The sequence below is a fragment of the Callithrix jacchus genome, chromosome 4 (genome assembly GCF_049354715.1).
Source record: "Callithrix jacchus isolate 240 chromosome 4, calJac240_pri, whole genome shotgun sequence".
Taxonomy (NCBI): domain Eukaryota; kingdom Metazoa; phylum Chordata; class Mammalia; order Primates; family Cebidae; genus Callithrix; species Callithrix jacchus.
Genome location: NC_133505.1, coordinates 81,378,177 through 81,386,098, shown reverse-complemented (window position 1 = coordinate 81,386,098; position 7,922 = coordinate 81,378,177). Strand labels below are relative to the sequence as shown.

General features: G+C 37.4%; 1 long non-coding RNA gene across 1 annotated transcript in view; it reads right to left on the bottom strand.

Annotated features, from left to right (window-relative positions):
* Positions 1-6,576: 6,576 nt before the first annotated feature.
* LOC128931788 (uncharacterized) overlaps positions 6,577-7,922 on the bottom strand; it is an 88,209-nt gene continuing 86,863 nt past the window's right edge. Inside the window, exon 3 of the long non-coding RNA XR_008480721.2 lies at positions 6,577-6,710. This is a non-coding gene — a long non-coding RNA (uncharacterized LOC128931788). The remainder of the gene's footprint in view (positions 6,711-7,922) is intronic.

Sequence of the window (7,922 nt, the reverse complement as noted above, 5' to 3'; positions counted from 1 at the left end):
GTGTGTACCTATGCAACTGTCTTGTATGCTCTGCTCATGTACCCCAAAACCTAAAATGCAATAAAAAAATTTAAAAAAAAAGGTCATTTTCACTTAATGAAAGTTTGAGGAAGAAAATGTTTCTTCCTCAAGAAAAAAATCAAGCTTCAACAATGAGATCACACGAACATAGGAAAGCGAACATCACACACCGGGGCTTCTTGTGGAGTGGGGGCCAGGGGGAAGGAGAGAATTAGGACAAATACCTCATGCCTGTGGGGCATAAAACCATTAGATGACGGGTTGATAGGTGTAGCAAGCCACCATGGCATATGTATGCCTATGTAACACGCCTGTGCTTTCTCCACATGTATCCTAGAACTTAAAGTCAAAGACAAAAGAAAAAGAAATCAGGCTTCAAAACACTCCAGGAAAAAGCAGTGAAACCACTGTCGCAGAAGGCAAGCTGTGACGGTGTTTTAACTGATAGCATATTTATAATTAGTACAGCCATTGTGTGAGTACAAATGTTTCAGCTGAAGGCCTTCACTCTTAATCAGCATAACGTTTTCCTTGTTTACTCTATTAATTTACTTAGCAACCCTTTTGTCAGAGAGGCAGGTTAAACAAAGATTCTGAGTAACAAAGCTCTAGGTCTCAGCAGATGGCCCATAGAAACAGCCTTGTTGGTCTAGTCAAAACAAATTCTGCACAACACTTGCTCTGTTCCACGGCCTTGTCACAATCACACTCCATGTCAGAGTCATCCTCTTTGGAGGAAAAACATTTTAATTGGTTATTGTTTGCCATTTGCCTTGTAAGCAGAGTTGGTCTTGGGTATAAATCTGGAAATAGTCTGAGTTTTTCAGCTAAGTCCTGCCCTGTTGTTTTCTTATCTTTCTCCCTTCTAGTCCACTGAGCTTTTGGTCTCATGAACAAGTGGTTAATTTTCCTGCCCTCAATGGGAATGCCTCCTTCTTTCAATGATCAAGCCCCAATCCACTGAAAAATTTACCTCACTAATAACATGATTCAAAAGAAACGACACCTAGCATTGTGCCTTGTATAAAGTTAGGATTAAATATATATTTGTGACTGGGTATGGTGGCTCTCACCTATAATCCCAGCACTTTGAGAGGCCAAGTCGGGTGGATCAATTGAGGTCAGCAGTTCAAGACCAATATGGTGAAACCCCATCTCTACTAAAAATACAAATACTAGCTGGAGATGGTGGCACATGCCTGTAATCCCAGCTACTCCCGAGGCTGAGGCAGGAGAATCACTTGAACCTGGGAGGTGAAGGTTGCAGTGAACTGAAATTGCACCACTGCACTCCAGCTAGAGCAACAGGATAAAACTCTGTCTCAAAATAAGTTGATAAATACATATAAACATACATACATATTTGTTGAATAAACTAAAAAAAAGTAATTTCATATCAAGAACCCTTTTATTATTTTATCAACCAACTCTGTTGTCGGTGAGATTTAACCTGCCTAAAACATGCTAAACTTTAAAGAATATTTTTCTGGATCCAAGACACACATAACTTTGAATCAGATGAACATGAGGTCTCAAGATACTTACTTTGTGGACAGCCCTTTCTATGAAATCTACCCTTCACCCACAACCCAGTCTGCACCCCATTTTCAGAGAGTAAACAGGCACACCTCCTGCTGAGAGACTCTCTTTGGAACTGCTGGCTACTACACAACACAGAAACTTCATTGGCCAAAGCAGATTGGACTAGAACACCTTATCCGAGCTGATCAAATCAATGCTTTTTCCAGAGAAACTGGGAATAGAACTGAGAGACTCATCATTTGGAGTCTAAGGACTTATATTTTTATGCAGACCTAAGGACTGAGATGGGACCAGTTGGGAGTGACCATGGTTATCTCCCCATTGCAAAAACTGAACTAAAATAAGTTGATCACTTACAACTGTTGGTTCTTTCACAGAAGGCAGAGGCAACCATATTTTAGCATCACAATTGAGAGAAAATTCTTATTACAACTGAATGACAAAACTGAGCCAAACTGAGTCTTAAGACAAGAAATGCTCTTCCAAAAATGTAATCTTACACCTTTACTAGGAGAGAAGAGTTGCACGTATATTTCTAGCCAATCCCATATCCTGAACTAATGAAAAGTCATTTCTAATGCACTTTATGCTAATTTTAAAATAGTCTGAAGCCGATCTGAGATAAACATGGCTTAAACTTGTGGTAACTCTCTTCAGAATGTAAATTTCTGCTTGTTATTTCAAATGCTAAGAAGCTAGTATATATCGCCAATTACCACCTCCTGAAGAGGTGGGCCTGACTGGATATTTAAAATCTTAACTATGCTCCTTCAGGTACAAATCAACTATGTATGTATACATAGACATACCTATATACGTATGTGTGTATATATGTGTGTATCTATACATATATGTATACATATATACCTACCATCTTCACTGAAGTGTTTTAATATAATTTACAGATATTATAAGAGGCATGTGCCAGCAGAGTCCAAGTACCCAGTCTGCAGAAAGGAGGATAAAACCAAGGCAGGCAGAAGCAGATGGGAGACACAGGGAGCTCCAGAGAGAGAACCCCAAGACAGCTGCATTTTGGTGATTTCCCTCATACTGGCTTCAATTCTTTGTAAGACCTAGTTATACTTTCTACTTTGGGCATGTACAAAATACACACATTGTATTATATTAAATTTTTTCTTTACCTTAAACTCATTTGAATATATTCTGGTACTTGCTGCTAAACAATCCTAGGCTAAAAGATTAATGCTATTTTTACAGAGTTAATATGATATAATTACAAACAAAAATAAGGACACTGGACATTTTAGTGAGTTTCTCAGCCTCATTACAGGGAAAGGTATGATTTCCGTTAGACTTATTAAAATGCAGAAAGTAGTTCAAGGACCACACTTACCATCTTACAGACTCCTAGGGACCTCTAGTTCACAACCACTAAACAGAGGTATTAATGCTCAAGTGCTTTTCTCTAAGCCTTTCTAAACGTATATTCATCTGCAAAGAACTGGCATAATTGCAGTCTAGACTTTGAAACACTGGCCAGTATCAGACACACACAGGCAAAAGAAAATGGTCATTCAGGCAAGGCTGGTATCAGACCCAGACTTGTAAAGGACACTGCAGAGGATCAAAGGATGAACCAGTGAGGACTTCAGTAAGACCAAAACAAAGACCATTCTTGGAACTGTATCTAAATAACAGTGCTGCTGAATTATTGTCACAAGATAGTGGATTAAATCTGTTTCCATAATTAACTCTTCAGTAAGATATATATGGTTCGTTATATAATGTCAATTCTGTCAATTTATACAAAAATTTCTGTTCAGGCTGGGCACAGTGGCTCATGCCTGTAATTCCAACACTTAGGGAGGCCAAGCCAGGCAGATCACAAGGTCGGTCAGTAGCTCAAGACCAGCCTGGTCAAGTAGTAAAACCCTGTCTCTACTAAAAATGTAAAAATTATCCGGATGTGGTGGCATGTACCTGTAGTCCCAGTACTTGGGAGGCTGAGGCAGGAGAATGGCTTGAACCCAGAAGGTGGAGGTTTCCATGAACCAAAACCATGGCTGGGTGACAGACTGAGACTCTAGTTCAAAAAAAAGAAACAAAAAATCTGTTCCTAGCACCATCTTTCACCCTAGTCCCTGTCAGAAAGTGTCAACATGAATATTTGAACCAGGTATATCCTAATTAACAATAGTAGATAAGATTCTGTGGTCTTGAGGGGACAAATCAGGCAATTCCCATTATGCAGTTCTTCTTGTTAAGGTCTCCTGGCTAGATGTGTTACACTGCTTTTGTGGAAAAAAGTCATTTCAGTCCTTATGCAGTAGCACAGATGCCCAAATATTTGCTTTGCTTTCTTTGTTATCCTTGAGACTCTTCGATAATTTTATTCTCTGTTCTCCAAAGGGCCCGATCATGTGGTAACTCATTAGTCCAGATTCCCTATTGCTTTCTAGCAGGACCCTTTGCAGGGTCAACAATCCTTTCTCACCACCTGGCCCACCAGACAAGTGTCCTCAGATAAGTAGTATCATGGAAATCAAGGGCTGTGATTCTCCTTTCTCCTCTTGAAGGCTGTGGCCTTCTTATACACAGCGATCTAACTTCTAGTCATTAAGGAGCTCTGCTTAGAAGAGGTCTTGGGAGAATCCTTCTTAGCCCTTCCCTAGGACAATGGGAATCTATTTGCCATTTATTTACATAACTAAGAAGCCATTCAAATGAGTCTCCATTTCAAAGGTCTTATCTAAGGGTGACTGCAGCCTAAACCTCTAGAAGACAGTTCATTCACTCACTCAACTATATCTTGAGTCCCTACAGAGGCTAGTATGCATTTCAAATGTTTACTTAGCACCCTACCACCCACTCCACTCACCTAGTCTCTAAAAGGCACTGATTTGCATATTCATTTTCCCTTTGCATCTGACATCACCATGTATCTTCTGCTAATATACTTGATTTTCTTTCCTTTGTGCTCAGTGAATTATCTTTCAAAAGAAAAGCAATCAAAGGCAGTGGTTAAAAGAATATACTCAGAAACCCCACTTCCCGCATTTGTTCCAGCTCTGGCACTTACGAGTGTGCACTCGGTAAATTATGTCACCTCTGGACCCTTCCTTTTCTCATTTTTGAGATGAGGAAAGTGGTAGCTCCCATTGACCTCCTGAAAGTGTTGTGAGGATTGAAGAAGTTGATATAGGTAAGACTGTTCCTAGAGAAACAGAAGAGTTTCTGGCATATTACAGAACCACTACATAAGAGTCAGCTATTATTATGCGAACTTCACTGTTAAAATGTTTCACTTCTCACTTGTCCCTCACTGGTCCCTCTGCTTTGACCTTCCCCAGTGGCCTAAGCCTGTGGGACCCAATGCCATCACACTCAGCACCCTCTTTAATGGCAATTACCCTCTTGAAATAAAATCCATGGGTGCTAAAACCTACCCCCTGTACAGAATTTCAAAATAATATAATGTCTTACTATAATAAGTGAAATATATTAAAAATCATTTTAAAAATTATGTATTTCACAATGTAGGTAATTGGCAAGCTTGGATAAAAAGGCATGAAGAAGTAATAATCTCTATAAAGCTCTATAAAGCTAATAGCCAAAAAGCATACTAACACAGAATATATTGTGTTGGTAACTCAAGCACTATGAGTGGCAATGCTGCTAGTGGTTTTCTGAAATAGAAACTTTCAAGCAAAACAGAGAGGAGAGGAGGAGAGAGAGATTACAGATTAAAAGCAATGTAAATGATATATTATTCAGTTGGAATTTGTGGCTCATAAATATGAACACTATACATTTGATGATACTAAAACATTATCATTAATTTTGTTGTGATATTGGAATTCTAGTTTTTTAAAATAAGTCCATATCGCCTAGAAATACAAATTACATTATTTGTATATAAAACATATAGGATTCCTTGAAAATAATTTGGGGTTGGAGAAAGCAAGTAGAGATATAGCTGAAACAAGATTGGCCATGAGTTCCATTCTATTCCTGGATATATTTTACATATTCCATGATTTTTAAATGTAAAGAAAATTATAAAGATGTGGCTGTAGAGAAAGAAGAACTAAGAAGGATCACAGTCTGGTAACATTCTAATGAATATTATAGTATAGGGGGAAAAACATTACAGAAAGGGAAAAATAATCACCCACAATTTCATCACAGCATCAGTTTTACTGTGATTTGGGGAATTTGGCAATAATTGTTTTGCTTGTTATTTTCATCAGCTGTCTCTTTTCCACTTTATAAAGCTTCAAGACAGACATTGCTAGAAAGATCAGATGAGTACCTTGGCAATTACATTTGTATAAATCTGGTCCCCCGGCAGCTTACTCCCTTTGAATGGAATTCTTAGCCTAGGACCTTCCTATGTCCTGGGTTTTACCATTAACAGAGAATTCTGTCACCCAGTTTCTAGGTTATCTGAATCCTGACTGCAGAAAGTTATCTTCCTCTAGTGTACATTTTATGCAAGGTATTGGGAGTGCCTAAGAGTGAGACTTCAAGAAAAGGTGCTATAACTCTGTTTGTGCCAGTTGCTAATGTTTACACACACATAGAATCTGGTGTCAGACTTGCTTGCCCTATATCTCACCTACTGGATATGAAGGTGGAATTGAGAGAGACTTATAGCCCTCATGTACATCCAAATAATAATAGCTCTTCCTTCTACCAATAAAAATCTATTCATTGTGCACTGCCAAGTTGGCTTAGATAATTCTGTAACAGATGTGTTCTTGACATTTCCAATTGAATAAAAAATATTTTTTCTGCAGAATTCACAAGTTCCTAAGTATTTTAACATGCATACAGTTACATGAATATATACAGGACTCTGCCAACTACTGCTTAGAGGTCAAATATGGCTTGCCACCGGATTTCATACAGCCAGTGAGCTAAAATTAGTTTCTACAATTTTAAACAGTCGAAAAATTAAAAGAATATTTTGTAATGTGTAAAAATTATATAAAAATTTAATTGCATAAGTAAATATAACAAAATAAAATTGCACTCATTTGTTCATGCACTGTCTACGGCTGCTCTCACACTGCAACATGACATGGACACTATATGATACTCAAAGCCCAAAATACTTACTATCTGGACCTTTACAGAAGGAGTTGGTCAAGCCCTGGTGTATATCATAGGTGTTGTTAGACCTAGAAAAAACAAATATCATAATATTATGAACTCATATTTAAGTTCCAAATAGCTAACTTAAGAAGTATCAGAACTGTGGGCCATCTGTAAGTTGGAAAAGACTTTAAGAGGGATTTAGTACTTTCACTTTTAAAGTAAGATAAATGTTTATCACTCATACATAAAAGTAATAACCTTTGCCAGCCTTTGCACTAAGGCCAGGGCACAGTATCTTACCAAATACACTATAAACAAGAAATAGAAATGTCTTGCTCATAAGCAAAAGACAAAAATTTTAAATTAAAAAATTAAAAATCTTAAAGTTTTCACTACCATGCTGCCTCAATTTGAAATCCATTTCTATCTTCTTCTCTCTCCTTTTTAATCCTACAGATACATAAAAATGTTTTCTATTTAGTGTCTGTGTATTTCAGGGTTTTTAATATGCCTGCAAAGTCGAATGCATTAAGAGGATAATTACAACACGTTGAGTTCACAGTAATTAGCCAATGATAAGTTTTTGATGAAGTTTTTGAGGCAAGAGCAGCCAGTTAAAGTGTTCATGCCAATGCCTCCTGTCTAAATCATTCTGGAGTGACTTCTCAACAAATAGGCCAAGAACTGCCAGGAGCAGTTACTTTAAAGCAGAAGCAGCAGATACATTTTAATATGCTAATCTACAGATTTCGCTGGATTCTGTGTCTCTTCTATTTAACCTAAATAACAGTCTCCCCAAGTTAGACACAAACAATCTGTCAAAACAGTAGCTGAGGAAGAAGGTTCCAGCTCATTAGAACTGTGCTCATCATGATTTTATCTCCTGGAAAAAGAAGAAGTTAAGCAGGATAATTCAGATTCATATTTTTAAAATCCAGGCAGGCATACTTTTAAATTTATCTCTTCTATTCTTCATTGGCAAAGGCCACATTGAGCATTTTTGACCCACTCTTAAAGTGTTGTTAAAAGTGTATGTATTCCCACATAAAAACATCTCTTGGTTTTCAAGATTCAGCAATCTATATTTAAGAGACACAACCAATAAAGAAGAAATTCAGTACATAATATTAACATATGAAAATATCTGTGGATAAACTCAGACTGGAAGAAAAAATCAAGACTATTTGCTGGTCTAATTTTCAAATGCATGCTTAAGGAACTGTGAAAGAACTTAGTCATAAGTTTTTCTTTAATCTTTCACAGGGCCATGATGCTACATGCTTAATAAAAACTAA